A 14,694-nucleotide genomic window follows, 5' to 3' on the forward strand; every position below is an offset into this window, starting at 1 on the left:
CAATACCCATTTCATATATCTGCCTCCACCCACTTTACCTAATGGGCGTGGCAAGGCCTCTGGAGCAGGAACAGCCTCTCCAGATAGCAGAGTCTCAGATCCCCTCAGCCCTATGCCTGGCATCAGTGGCTTCTTCCTCTGCTCATTTATCCCCCAGCCTTGTCTGCCTCCATCATCTCCTCTTCTCTCCCTCTCTTTCCAGTGTGATTCAGAAGGTACAAAGGGCTTCACAATCACAATAGAATCAACAAGAACAGCAAACATGTACGTAGCATTTACTATGGGCCTGCCTTAGTTTTAAGCTCCCTGAATTCATGAACTCCCTTCATCCTCACAGCTGTATGACCAGGCTGCCATGGCATTCCCATTACACAGATAGGAGCCAGGCATCCTTACTACTCAGCAGTGTGGAAATCCAATGAATTGACAGATGCGCTAGCAAACTGCAAAATGCAGCACACATTCAAGCCATTGTTATTAACTCATATTTCTGACTTCATTATCCAACAAAGTGAAATCTGACAACTCTACGTAACCTAGACCCTTAAAACTTATGAACAATAATTTGAATGGAGAGCAGAAGCTTGCTGTTTAATAAGGTTTGCTCTAACAAATAACAAAAGCTCTATGGTTCTTGTTTATTTACTTGGAAATGAATTTTTGTTCACTGGAAATCAGGTCAGGTATAATTAGGATTAAGGACTAAATGGACTTGAAAAACAGTGGAACATAAGTGTCATCTATCTGTCTAATGTATCTGAATTAAAAGGATTAACCTGAATGACTGAAATGTATGTATTTAATTTCCTTTTTTAAATATATATATATATTTATTGGTACATTTTAGGTATAAAATACATTTACATTTATCATTGGGTGTTTGTACCTGAACTTGATGTCTCTTAGTTCTTATTTTTTCTCTCATTACCCGTGCGCCCTTCACCCCCTCCACCCTTCCCTATTTACACAGAGTTTGATTCCATTCTTTTTTCTCATAATTTTTCCTTTCCCTTCTTCCCTTTCCCCTTCCCCTCCCACCATCCCCAAACCCTTGGACAGTTTCTTATTTTAAATTATCAGTTATTCATTTTAATCATTTTCATCCTTATTTACACTTTAAATTTCTCACACTAGAGAAACTATTCGGTACTTACACATGTGTGTCCTATTTCACTTAAGAGGATGGCCTCAATATGCATCCATTTAGTTATAAATGTCTCTAGTTTCTCATTCTTTATGGCTGAGTAGTACTCCATTTTATTAAAAAAACCCACATCTTCTTTATCCAGTTTCCAGTTGATGGGCATTTGGGCTGTTTCCAAGCTTTAGCTATTACAAACTGTGCTGCTATAAACATGAGTGCACATATATCACTGTGGTATGATTCTTTTAATTCTTTGGGAAAGATACCCAGCAGGGGGAGAGCTGGGTCAAATGGGACCTGTAGTCCTAGTTCTTTGAGGTATCTCCATACTGATTTCCACAGTGGTTGCACCAGTCTGCACTCCCACCAACAGTGGAGAAGGGTTCCTTTCTCCCCACACCCCCGCCAGCATTTGTTATTGGTTGATTTCTTGATAGTAGCCATTCTTTGTGGGGTGAGGTGGAATCTCGGTGTTGTTTTCATCTGCATCTCTCAAATGACCAGTGATGTTGAACATTTTTTCATATATTTATTTGCTGCTTTTACTTGTTTGTCTGAGAAATGTCTGTTCATTTCAGATGCCCATTTTTTAATTGGGTCTTTGAATTTGGGGGGTCTGATTTTTTTCAGTTCTTTATGTATTCTATGTATTTAATTTCTATTCTTTACTCAAAATATTGAGGGATAGACTTAGTGAAACATAGACTCTCTACCAAAGGTGGAAATAGGTTCTCCAGCCAAGGCTAATTTTAGACTTATCTTAACTCTTAAGGCTAAGTACAGAAATTGGGCTAAGGGTAGCCCGGTGTGGTGATAACACCTGTAATCCCAGCACTTGGGAGGCTGAGGCAGGAGGATAGCTGTGAGTTAGAAACCAGCGTGGACTACAAAGTGAGTGCAAAGCCACCCTGAACTACATAGTGAGACGTTGTCTCAAACAAACAAATGGAAATTGGGCAAAGGGCAGTATGCCACGACATTATCAAACTGATTTTCTCTTAAAATCCTGAAATATTTCTCTCCCATGTCCATGTCACATCTCACACTTGTCGCTTTATGAGACATCATTTCTAAAACCAGCCACTGCCCCCTTTTGCATCCAAGCTAGACTGTGTTTCGCGGTTGATTTGTTCAGAGTCACAGAAACGCTCCATGGGGTCAGGCCTGGGGGTCACACCTCTGTCTGCATCTTCTCAACCCCTGTTCATCACCTTCCCTTAAGCTTCCTCAACCCTAAAATTTGGTGTCTGTAGAATATTCAGTTTACACTGTTCATCTCAGCCTTTACATATCTATCTTCACTACAGCGCTGCACTTCCCCCTAAGATTTGGCCTCAGTTCTTTTATAAACTTCCTCTCTTCCTCACCTCTTCCCTTTCTGCCTCCCCCCTCTGCCCCCCCATTTCTCTACTCCTTGCTCCTCTCTCTATTCTTTTATTCTTTCCCACTGAGTCAAGTTCTAAAGCTGTCTGAACTATACTTGGTTCCAAATGCTATATCCACCTCTATAAATATTTCAAAACCTTCCCAAATGAAGGATGACCCCTTCTCTGGGACAGACCATACTTTTGATTTCTGTGGTTGTGATTAGAGAGCTATTCAGAGCACCAATAGACCGTTCCAGTGAGAGGTTTGGACTCGGCCTTAGTGCTCCGTTAAAGAAACGCCAAGAAATAGTCCTTCGAGGTCATGGTCTCAGGTGGACTTCTCCGTGTGCTGAGACTCCTAAAGGGCTGCTCAGGGAGCAGAGAGGACCAGCGTGATCTTTGCTGGCAATCAGTCCAAAGCCAAGCTCCTGTGGGAGTTGGCTTTCATCATGGGAGTTGTTTTCATGCTTTCATTATCCTCCTTGTGCAGAAATTAGGAAGCATCTAAGCATCATTTTGTTCTGATTTATTCAATATTGAAAGGAACATATTTTTCTACAAGTTATTTATCTAGGCATGTGTAGAAAAAGATTCAAGAAGCCTGATTTCGTGTTAAAAGGCTCAGAGTGAGATTTGCAGATGTTACCTATTCTCTGTGTAGAGAGCAGCAGTCTACCTTTCTGGAAAGGCAACAGCATATTGACTATTCCTTAAGAACAATAGAAAGTAACCCACCTTTGTTAATTTCATTTGCTTTCCAAAGAAAAGAAAAGTTGCTGCATGGTGCTCTGAGGAAGAGGATTTCCCTAAAGATCACTCTTTAACACCACGACCTTTGAGCTGTGGAGACAATATTTCTACTCTGCAGGGAAGGCCAGAGGAGGCAGAGGGATTTTGTAAGAAGCGAAAGTAATAATCTTTATTCATCTACTGTAAGGCTCATGGCTGAGTTCCCTATGAAAAGAAAAGATAGATTAACGAGAGAGAGAGAAAAAAACCCTGCAGATCTAGTGTCACCTTTACATCAGAAAGGAGGAAGCCTGTGTTTCTATGCTGAGGTTTGTTGAGGAGTGGGTGTTGTGCAGGGTAAGATTGGGAAAAGGAGGCCCGGCTCCATGGCAGTCACCTCAGGGGCGGTTAACAAGACCCATTGATTAAAGCTCTTCTTGAGGCATTTGTGTCCTAAGGATAAATATAGCGAGGGCACCAGTGGAATGAAGATGTTACCACCTGAGTCAGGGCAGAGGGGTGGGTGGGAAAAGGTGAAAGAGCCCTTTCCGCTTCTGCTCTTTTCTTGAATGCCGAGATGCTATACTCTGGAGTAGTAGATCCTGAGCCCCATCCATTTCTCAAGCACAGTGCAAGTGATATTCAGTTTCCTTTTACTGATTGGATACCAACGTCCTCTTAATGCCTATAATGGTTAATTGTACGTGCCAGCTTCCCTGGGCTAAGCACTGCACAGACAGCTGGTAAAGCACCTTTTCTGTGTATGTCTTGAAGGTGTTTCTGGAAGAGATTAGCACTTCAATTGGTAAATCGAGTAAAGGTGGTCACCTTCATGCATGGAAGGGCATCATCCAGCCCAGTGACGATGAAGAGAACAAGGAGGCCTGAAGAGAACAAGAAGGCAGACGAAGAGTGAATTCACTCTCTGCTCAAGATGGGACATCCATCTTCTCCTACCCTGAGACACAGGGACTTTCTGTTTAGGTTCTTTTGCTTTCATGCTGCAACCACTGGGACATGGACCAGTGGTTCCCAAGCCTCTTAGGCCTTAGGCCTCGCTGGTCTGACACTCTCAGGAGTCCCTGTCTCCATCGTACTTGAGGCTCATCTTGGGACTCCTTGATCTTCATAATCCTGTGAGCCATTCCCTTATAATTAATTGTATCTGTCTACCTATCATGCTTTGACAAACTGAGATGCTTCTCTTTCCTATTATTTATCCTTCAAAAACTATTCTTCCCTCCAAAATCAAAAACAAACTCCATCTGAAAACCCACATAAGCTGCCTGAGGAAATCTTCCTGATGTGTCCCAAAGGGCTTTCCCTGCTGTAGCATTCATCTCAGAGAGCATGGTCACGGGGCATGCCTTGCTCTAGTGCCTGCTTTAGTCAATGAGGGACGTATAAGCCACAGTTCATTTCTTCCTTTTTTTTCATTAGTATAACATTTATTAAGAACAAAATCATTGCATTCAGTATATACTGGGAGGGCAGTGACGGGTTGCTAAATATAGACATTCATGATATTTCTCACAAAGATAGGTTGTACTGAGAAAAATAAAGTGATAGTGCTAGGAGGAAGTTGCTATGAACTTTTTTTTTTAATATATATATTTATTGGTACATTTTAGGTATAAAATACATTTACATTTATCATTGGGTGTTTGTACCGGAACATGATGTGTCTTAGTTTTTATTTTTTCTCCCCTTACCTGTGCGCCCTTCACCCCCTCCACCCTTCCCTATCTACACAGAGTTTGATTCCATTTTTTTTCTCATAATTTTTTTCTTTCCCTTCTTCCCTTTCCCCCTTCCCTTCCACCATCCCCAAACCCTTGGACAGTTTCTTATTTTAAATTATCAATTATTCATTTTAATCATTTTCATCCTTATTTACACTTTAAATTTCTCACACTAGAGAAACTATTCGGTACTTACACATGTGTGTCCTATTTATTTCACTTAAGAGGATGGCCTCAATATGCATCCAGTTAGCTATAAATGTCTCTAGTTTCTCATTCTTTATGGCTGAGTAGTGCTCCATTTTATACAAAAACCCCACATCTTCTTTATCTAGTTTCCAGTCGATGGGCACTTGGGCTGTTTCCAAACCTTAGCTATTACAAACTGTGCCACTATAAACATAGGTGCACATATATCACTGTGGTATGATTCTTTTAATTCTTTGGGGAAGATTCCCAGTAGGGGAATAGCTGGGTCAAATGGGACCTGTAGTCCTAGTTCTTTGAGGTATCTCCATACTGATTTCCACAGTGACTGCACCAGTCTACACTCCCACCAACAATGGAGAAGGGTTCCTTTCTCTCCACACCCCCGCCAGCATTTGTTATTGGTTGATTTCCTGATAGCAGCTATTCTTTGTGGGGTGAGGTGGAATCTCAGTGTTGTTTTCATCTGCATCTCTCGAATGACCAGTGATGTTGAACATATATTTTTCATATATTTACTTGCTGTTTTTACTTCTTTGTCTGAGTAATGTCTGTTAATTTCAGATGCCCATTTTTGAATTGGGTCTTTGAATTTGGGAGGTCTGATTTTTTCAGTTCTTTATATATTCTTGATAGTAGACCTTTGTCTGAGCTACAGCTACTAAATATTTCTTCCCATGAAACAGGGAACAGAGCTTGCTTCGCAGGTACTCATGCACCTGATGGGTCTCCACAGGCCTGCTCTCCATGTTAAGGTCCCATACCTTCACTGACAGGTAGTCTCTCATCATCATGTATCGACCACTGTGGCTGAATTGGACATCAGAGATGGATGAAATTATTTCTGAGAAAAAGGACCTACTGCTGGGATCTTCAGGCTCTTCAAAGAACTTAGAATGTCTGTCACACAGGGCAGAGGAACGCATGTCACATAGCCAGATGGTTCCTTTGCTGCTGCTGTAGACAGGCACATTGCACTGGTGTGGATGGAATTCAGCAGCGGTGATGACTTCCGTCAGCTCTTCCATGTTAGCAGGCTTGATATCCACGATGTTAAAGCTTCTATCTGTGATTTCTAAATGCCATAGATTTATCCTCAGGTCATCTGCAGAAAGATATGTTTCATGATCACTATTTACTGAAATGGAATTTATATGATATGTGTGAGCATTTGCAAATATTCGCCGTGGACTTGCTTCTACCATGAGGTCCATGGGCTTCAATATAGGAACCCGTAGTGCTGTAATTCTAAATGGATCTCGAAGTCGTCCATCTTCATCTTTCAAGTTATCCCGTTCACTTATTTTCCATAATTTAATAGTTTTATCATTTGTAGAGAGTAGAAAATGAGCAGCATTCTGTTGTGGCAACCATCTAATTTTATTAATTTTTTCTTCAATTTCTAGACTTTTCAAATAGTCAAACTCTGGTTCATGACTTTGAAAGGTACTGTAAACATTATATTCTCCCCTAGAATGAGGACAGCTTTTACGCTCTTGTTCCCGTTGAAAAATAACAACTCTGCCACCCTTGTCTCCTGTTGCAAGAAAGTCTCCAGAGTAATTAAATTCAACAGTTGAAATGATGTCAGCTTCCGCCACGTCCTCGTCGACGGCGCCCTTAACCTGCGAGAAGCACCACTGGAAGTCGTTACTGCCCGCTGGGCAGCCACCGCCTCTGGCTCCTGCCATGGCAGCAGCGCCAGCCCCAGGGCCTGCCCAGCCGAGCGCAAAGAGGGATTTTTTTTCCCCCTTTTCAAAATGGTACCCAGTGCCCACAGAAGCTTTTTAATAAGATGAGATCCCAGTTGTTGATTCTTTGTGCTAGCTCCTGTGCTACTGAAGATTTGTTCATAAAGTCTTTTCCTATGCCAATGTCATTAAGAGTTCTACCTAACTTATCTTCCAGCAAGTTTAGTGTTTCTGATTTAATATTTAGATTTTTAATCCACTTCAATCTTAGTTTAGTGTGCAGTGATAGGTATGGGTCTAGTTTTAATTTCTGACAGGTTGAAATCCAATTTTTTCAACACCATTTATTAAATAGGCTATCTTTCCTCCAATGAGGGTGGTTGGCTCCTTTGTCAAAGATGAGGTGACTGAGTATGTCTGAAGTTGTTTCTGCATCTTCTAATTTGTTCCACTGATCTTCGGGTCTAATACAATTGTAGTGGGGGACCTCAACATCCCTCTATCACAAATAGACAGATCAACTAGGAAAAAAAATTAACAATGAAATTCTAGAACTAAATGAAGCTATTGAACAAATGGACTTCATAGATGTTTACAGAGTGTTCCACCCCACAAAATCAGAATACACATTCTTTTTAGCTGCACACGGGTCATTCTCCAAAATGGATCACATGCTAGCTCATAGGACATATCTAAGTAAATGTAAAAGAATTGAAGTTATCCCCTGTATGTTATCAGACCATAGTGCAATGCAATTGGAGATCAATAACCTAAGAAACCACAAAACATCCACAAACACATGGAAATTGAACAACACCCTCCTAAACAACCAATGGGTGACAGAGGAAATTAAAGAAGAAATCAGACAGTTTCTACAAGTAAATGAAAATGCCAGTACAACATACAGGAATCTGTGGGACACAATGAAAGCAGTTCTAGCAGTGAATGCTCATATTAGGACAACAGAGAGAACTCAGTTAAATAACTTAACACAGAACCTCAAGCTCCTAGAAAAAGAAGAGCATAACAAATCCAAAGCTCATACAAGAAAGGAAATTATAAAGATCTGAGCAGAAATCAATGCAATGGAGACTAAGAGAATGATACAAAAAAAATCAATGAATCCAAGAGTTGGTTTTTTGAAAGAATAAATAAAATCGATAAACCTTTAGCCAACCTTATCAAAAAAAGGAAAGAAAAGACTCAAATCCATGCAATTAAGAATGAAAAAGGTGAAGCCACAACAAACCCAGCAGAAATCCAGAGGATTATCAATACCTACTTTGAGAAGCTGTACTCTAATAAAATGGAAAACACAGAAGAAATGGACAGATTCCTAGATACATATGAATTGCCAAAATTAAATGAAGAAGATATAGAAATTCTAAACACCCCAATTACAATGAGTGAAATTGAAAATGTAATAAAAAAACTTACCAACAAAGAAAAGCCCAGGTCCTGATGGCTTCACTGCTGAATTCTACAAGACATTTAGAGAAGAACTATTGCCATTTCTTCCGTGCTTCTCTAACACACTGCTTAGTACAGAACAGTGCTTTATATGTTTGATAAATTGATGAACACCACTTACATTATTTTACGTATTTATTAAATAGATGCTTATCGTTTACGATCGCTGAAGACATGGTGAAAGGTGATAAGAGCTAGCAGCCATAGGTTTGCCATTTCCTACTACATTGATTTCAAGTTTCACTTTAAAAGCCAAGCTTGCCTCAATTTGGTTCTTCGTGTCTGCTTTCTAAGGATCATTTCTGTTTTTTCTTTTCCGTAAGCGCTTTCTATGTAATATTGCCTACATAATTTGTAGATCCTCATATAAAATTAAAATGTGGTGATGCCACATTTTTTTTTATGCCACATCATAATTTCAAGACAGCAATAGAGAGCGTTACACCAACTTCAGGGCAGAACATGGAACAAAGATCGATGTTGTATTCAAGGAAGGTGACCTTGGTTTATTGACATCGCCTCCTGAGAGACTTCAGAAAAGGCTGGGGACTCTGTTGTGTATTCATACTGAAAACGGATTTCCATTGCCATAAATTCTAATTAGTTTGGACTACACATGATTTACAGCCGTGGTTACACTGTAATTACTAACAGCATCTTTCACAATCTTGAAATTTACCCATTTGGATAATTACACAGGTACCATACCTCTGAAAGCAGGAATATCCTGTGTTGCCCACTCTGTTCTCTGAGATTTCACAACGTCTGCACAATGGTTTTTATAATTATTATTTTATTAGTACATGTTTTCAGTAAATACCGATTACATTCATCATGGGGGATCAATACATGTATACAACACATCTTAAGTTCTTTTTATTCTTTACTCTTCTTTCTCCTCTGCCCTCATCTCTTGTTCCCTTTTGTAAAATATCTACCTCCCTATTTCCTATTATTTATCTTTTATTTTGCTCTTTATTTTGAGAGGGAGGGGATTTATAAGGGAAACTATGCAATAGTTAAGCTTGTGTGTCTGATTTATTTCACTTAACATTGTGGTCTCAAGGTGCATCCATTTTCCTACACATGACTCACATTTATCTTTCTTTCTGGCAGAGTAGTACTCCATTGTGTATAAATGTCACATTTTCTTTATCTATTCATCTGTTAATGGATATAGGCTACTTCCCAGATTCAGCTATTATGAAATTTGTTGCTATAAACATAGATATGCATGTACCACTGTAATAGGATTTCTTTAACTCTTCTGGGAAGACACTTGGAAGGGGAATATCTGGGTTGAATGGAATTTCTAGTTTTGTTTTTTTGAGGAATCTCCCTACTGATTTCCATAGTGGTTGTACTAGTTTACATACCCACCAAGGTAGAAATGTAGACCAATATACATTGCAGAAATGTAGAAATGTAGACTAATCTACACTGATCACCAATGTAGGAAGTTTCCTTTTTCTCCCACGGCCTCATCAGCATGTGTTATTATGTGATCTCTGTACAATAATTGACTGTATACAAATATTAAGTGCTTCAGATCTCAATGTGAGGTCTTAGGAAGAAAGTCTGGCACATAACCAACTAATTCCAAATTTCAATTTTCTCTAATCTGTATGTCACAGTGTACCACATCAATATTCATATCTGTGCATGAGAACTTGTTTCCCTGCCTGTACTTTTGTTAAATTTATATACTCTTACTAATGAGGGTTCCTCAGCCTACTACTATGTTATACCATGCACTACACTGGGCAGATTAAGGGTTTACCAGCACCTGGTTTCAAAGAAAAAGAGGACAGGGGCTAAAGATGTAGCTCAGAGTAAAGGCCTTGGATTCAATCTCCAGTAGTGGAAAAAGAATTTTAGAAGAAAAAGGCTATATTATACGGTGGTAAGAAAGGATTTCTCAAATGAAATGGGGGAGGGGCCACATGCCATAAGTACAATTATGGCTAAACTGATCCTTAAGCAAAGCTAAAAGAGAAACCTTACACTAGGAGAAGATTTTGGCGACGGATATAACCAATAAAATGTTACTATTCAGCCTTCTGATAAATAAGCATATAAAGACAATCCCCAAATCAGTAAGCAAAGAAATCAACAATTCATTGGATAAACACACAAAGATATGCACAGAAGGCAAAAGCTGACAGACAGAAACACATAAAAAGATGTTTAATGTCATACTTTCACTCCCATCAGAGTTGTAAAATTAAAAGTCTGCTACATCGAGTGTTATGCAGGAAGCAAGAAAGCAGAAACAGACATTGTGCTAGTGGCAGTAAGAAGTAAGAAGAGTATTGTATATAAGGTCAAGAGTAGAGGTGGTCTTACCAGTTAACAAATCAGAGTCACCTTGAGCAAAAGTTGTTGAAAATATGTAGGGGTTTCACAGATCAACCAAAAGAATTTAACAGTGCAGCATCTATGATATGAAATGCCACTGGAAATGAAAAGATCTTAAAGGTGATTACGGTAACAGAGAAACTGTGTGATAGCAAAAGACAGAGAAGGCAATTGGTGAAGCAAACAAAAATCAGTTAAATTTATGCATCCTTTAACATTACCCAGCCACAAATCTCCTTATTTCAAACTTGTCCTGAATTCACTTTCTAAGGCCTTCTACTGCTAACAATTTTGCTGATTCCCTAGGTGTAACATTTCCAGTAATAGCTTTTCCCCAGGGTCCCTGGTTTTATTACTTAGTACTTTCTTTCCTGGGCTGACTTCGGTACTCTAGCAAGCATGGCTCTCCATTTTTCCCTCTGCCATGACTCAGGCCTTCCTCCTACTTTGTGCCTACCTTCCTGGTCTTTCCCGCTACAACTTCAGACCTGGGCGACCATTTCTTGAGTTAAAGACTCAAACTATGTGGTGCATTTGGGGAAAACATAAGCATGCCAGGCTGGCTGGAGTGGGTTAGTTCATGCAAACATCCAATTAATCTACAGTGTTGGAGGTCAGAAAGAAGACTTCTTTGGGTGGGTGTTGGTGGCTTTTCCTAGGGACACGAGGGACACTTCTGAGATGATTGTTAATGATGTTTCTCAATCTGAGTACAAGTCACATGGGATTGTTCAGCTTCTGAAAATTCACTCATTCATCTGTGATTTTGTACATTCTTCTCTGCGTACTTTAAAAAATAAAGATAATGTATTTTTACCTATAAGAAAAGCAGAATAATTATTTGGAGCAGGTATCAAAAAGAAAAATGTTCTCTTGAAGTGGTGGTATGAATATAAATTGGCGCAACTTCTGGGGAAGCCAATTTTTATCTTATCAAACACCAGACTTACCAATGCACACATTCTTTTCCCCATCAAGTTTATCCTGAAGAATATATTCTTCAGCTACTTGCACACACAAACAATATTATATATGTCAAAGCTATTCATGGCAGCATTGCTGCACTAGTAAGAAATTGAAACATACTCAAAGGCCATCAGGAGGAATTGTTTAAATAAATTATGGCAATGGTTATTTAGTGAAAAATCATGAAGTTATGAAAAAATATAAGAAAGAGAGCTTCGTTCACTATTATGAAACAACTGTCAAGATATCTACTGTTAAATTTTTAAAAAGTGAGTTGTTGTTGATAGCCTGATTTATACACTTTCATTCATTTTAAAAGAATATGCATCAGTATATATGTAGGGAAGGATGGATAAGAAATTAGAATTTGATGCCTTCAAGGGGAGAATATAACAAACAACTGACTCTAGTCGTACAGAGATTTTCTAGCCCACACTCTCACTGTTGAAGGGGTAGGTAAATGTATACCTACTCAAAGTGCAAATGCAAGTACAATAAAATGAAAAAGTATTTTAATAAGAACAAAAATATATACTTCCTATCATGTAATAATTGTAGTGATAAGTGAAAGATAATTTTCTTTTTTAAAAAAATTCTTTTATTGGTACATTTTAGGTGTACAATACATTTACATTTATCATTGGGTGCTTGCACCTGTACATGATGTATCTTGGTTCTCATTTTTTCCCCATTACCTATGCGCCCTTCACCCCCTCTGCCCTTCCCTATTTACATAGATTTCATTTCCTTTTTTTCTTTTCTCATAATTTTTCCTTTCCCTTCTTTCCTTTCACCTTCCCCTCCCACCACCCCTACACCTTTGGACTTTTTCTTCCTATTTCAAATTATCAATTATTCATTTTAATCATTTTAATCCTTATTTACACTTTCAGTTTCTCACACTAGAGAAACTATTCAGCATTTACGCACGTGTGTCCTATTTATTTCACTTAAGAGGATGGCCTCAATACACATCCATTTAGCTATAAATGTCTCTAGTTTCTCATTCTTGATGGCTGAGTAGTACTCCATTTTATTTTAAAAACTCCACATCTTCTTTATCCAGTCTCCAGTTGATGGGCACTTGGGCTGTTTCCAAGCTTTAGCTATTACAAACTGTGCTGCTATAAACATGGGTACACATATATCACTGTGGTATGATTCTTTTAATTCTTTGGGGAAGATACCCAGCAGGGGAATAGCTGGGTCAAATGGGACCTCTAGCCCTATTTCTCTGAGGTGTCTCCATACTGATTTCCACAGTGGTTGCACCAGTCTGCACTCCCACCAGCAATGGTGAAGGGTTCCTTTCTCCCCACACCCCCGCCAGCATTTGTTATTGGTTGATTTCTTGATAGCAGCCATTCTTTCTGAGGTGAGGTGGAACCTCAGTGCTGTTTTCATCTGCATCGAAAGAGAATTTTCTTGCATGGATACTGCACCAATATTTTAGTATTCTAAAGCCACATCTTATATCATTAAGTGTGAAATTTAATAAATTGTTGAAGACATGCTAGGAAAGCAGTTTTATAGTTCCTGCTTAATAGAATATAGGATACCTTTGTGGACATATTTATTGGACTGTGTCATCATCAATTTTATATCATGTCTACCTCTTTATTCATTGAATTGAAAATAAAATAGATTACCTAACATGCAGTCAATTTACAGTTACCTTTCTGTTTTCAAGTTTTTCATAATTTCCTAATTTAAGTGAAATACTGCAGAGACATGCTTTTTAAGAATGCTTACACTTTTTTCATATATTTGTTTGCCATTTCTACTTCTTCAGTTGAGAAGTGTCTATTCATTTCAGAAGCCCATTTTTGGATTGGGTCTTTAAATTCGGGGGGTCTGATTTTTTTTCAATTCTTTGTATGTTCTTGATATTAGTCTTTTATCTGAGGGGCTACTGGCTAAAATTTTTTCCCACTCTGTGGGTTGTCTCTCCACTCTGTTGGTGATTTCTTTTACAGTACAAAAATATTTTAATGGGCCGGGGGGTTAACTCAGTGGTTCTGGCACCTGCCATGCAAGTGCAAGGTCCCGAGTTTGATCCCCGGTACAAAACAAAAAATTTTAATAGGATAAGTTTCCAGTTATTGATTCTTTGCGCTATTTCCCATGCAGTTTGGGTTTCATTCATGAAGTCGTTGCCTACCCCTATGTCCTCAAGAGTTCTACCTATTCTCTTCCAGCAGATTCAGTGTTTCTGTTTTAATATTTAGATCTTTGATCCATTTGACTTTAGTTTAGTGCACGGTGGGAGACATGGGTCTACTTTTAATCTTTGGCATGTAGAAAGCCAGTCCTCCCAGCACCACTCGTTAAAGAAGCTATCTTTCCTCCAATGAATATGTTTGGCCCCTTTGTCAAAGATAAGGTGACTGAATGTGTTTGGTGTTATTTCTGCCTCTTCTAGTCTGTTCCATTGATGCTCAGGTCTGGTGATTTTTGTTTTTTGTTTTTCTTTCTTTCTTTTTTTGCCAGAACCATGCTGGGGTTTTTTTTTTATCACAGTGGCTCCATAGTATAATTTCAAGTCAGGGATTGTGATGCCCCCTGCCTTGCCTTTGTTCCCCAGAATTGTTTTTACTCTTAGGTCTCTTTGGGTTCCAATTTTAGGAATGTTTTCTCTAGTTCTGTGAGGTATGCTAATGGCAATTTGATTGACATTGCATTAAATCTGTATAACAATTTTGGAAGTATGGCTGTTTTCATTGTATTGGTTCTTCCTACCTAAGAGAAAGGGGTATCTTTCCATCTTCTGATATTCTCTTCATGTCTTTCTGTCTTCTGATATTCTCTTTGATCTCCATTTTCAGAGCACTGTAATTTTGTACATATAGATCTTTTATTTTCTTTGTTAGATTCCTAAGCATTTCATTTTTTTTTTCAATTCTATTGTGAAAGGTGTTGTTTCCCTAATTTCTTTTTCAGTGAGTCTGTTATTCGTGTACAGGAAGGCTATTGATTTTTGAGTGTTGACTTCGTATCCAGCTATGCTACTGAATTTGATT

General features: G+C 38.8%; 1 pseudogene; it reads right to left on the minus strand.

Annotated features, from left to right (window-relative positions):
- Nucleotides 1–5,800: 5,800 nt before the first annotated feature.
- On the minus strand, nt 5,801–6,912 carry LOC147827582 (serine/threonine-protein phosphatase 2A 55 kDa regulatory subunit B delta isoform pseudogene; annotated as a pseudogene).
- Between the last annotated feature and the right edge of the window lie 7,782 nt (nt 6,913–14,694).

Source organism: Heterocephalus glaber, unplaced genomic scaffold (assembly GCF_053883595.1).
Source record: "Heterocephalus glaber isolate CG9 unplaced genomic scaffold, H.glaber_assembly_v1.0 deba00001442, whole genome shotgun sequence".
Classification (NCBI taxonomy): domain Eukaryota; kingdom Metazoa; phylum Chordata; class Mammalia; order Rodentia; family Bathyergidae; genus Heterocephalus; species Heterocephalus glaber.